The sequence below is a fragment of the Chiloscyllium punctatum genome, unplaced genomic scaffold, assembly GCF_047496795.1.
Source record: "Chiloscyllium punctatum isolate Juve2018m unplaced genomic scaffold, sChiPun1.3 scaffold_634, whole genome shotgun sequence".
NCBI lineage: Eukaryota > Metazoa > Chordata > Chondrichthyes > Orectolobiformes > Hemiscylliidae > Chiloscyllium > Chiloscyllium punctatum.
Genome location: NW_027310368.1, coordinates 82,687 through 83,811, shown reverse-complemented (window position 1 = coordinate 83,811; position 1,125 = coordinate 82,687).

Below are 1,125 nucleotides of genomic sequence, written 5' to 3'. Positions count from 1 at the left end.
CGTCCCTCTCCCTGTCTCTGTGACAGAGTGGCAGAGGGAGAAATAATGGCTCGTTTTTAATCCTCCCTTCCGCTTTGGACTGTCTGCAGCTCCGCAGCTCCTGGTTGTGGGGATGGTTCTCAGTGAGCGAGGGTTTCATTCGGAGTCACTTCATCTGGGACATTTGGGACTCAGATGTTAACTGATGCCCGATTGCAGCAAAGAAACCGACGGCTCTGAAACAAAAGCCTTTCTGCTGGATTGTTCTGTGAAGATTGATTCTGAACATCAAATGGGCAGCACAAAAATGCACTGCTTTGAATTTTACTGAGGGAAGAGAGTCCACAGCCCATTTCTCTCTTTCCCACCAACTCAGCACGTTTTTCTCTCTCTCAAATAAATGATATTTGGAGGAAGTTCGCAATCAAAGTTGCTAAGTTCCAGCGGCGCTCTTGCACCTGGCTGTGCCCGTGAGAGGAAGCTTCAGAGCATATCCGTATTTACATCCCGTCATAATGCCTGCAAGTGGAGGGGAATGGCTGAATACTCTGCCATTAGAGACAGCTCAGTCCACGGGGATGGGATAAACAGCATCGTCCCGCGTGGGGACGTTCTGCCGATCAGACACAGTCCACTTTATCATTCAGATCATACCAGAGTGAGAACGCTCGATAAGGCCAATCGGTCACTCGTACCTGTGCCAACTCGGGAGTTGCAAAAAATTGGTGAAAGTGGAAAGTGGATTTGTTCACGTTTCAAGTGTTTCCATGAAGCAGGAAGCAGAAGAAGATACACAGTCAAGCGATTGAGATCTGACTACAGGGGCAGCAAATAAGTTGTACAGGGCAGGGGAGAGCTTTGAAGTATTGAATTCTGGTTAATGGGACGATCATGCTTTTACGAGGCCACGCTGCTACAGAAGAAACTATGTCAGTGTCTCTCAGCATTGTGATGTCACAGGCAAAAGACGCCGTTACACTGCAGGAAATTCCTTTTTCCAATGTGATGGCAGTCCATATGTAAAGGTGCAGCTTATATATCGAATCCTTTCACATAAATAATTCCACTGCACCTCAGTGCGTTGTATTGTCTCCTTTCCACTTTACCTGTCATTGTGCCTGCACTGAAGTTGATTTACTCTTTCTG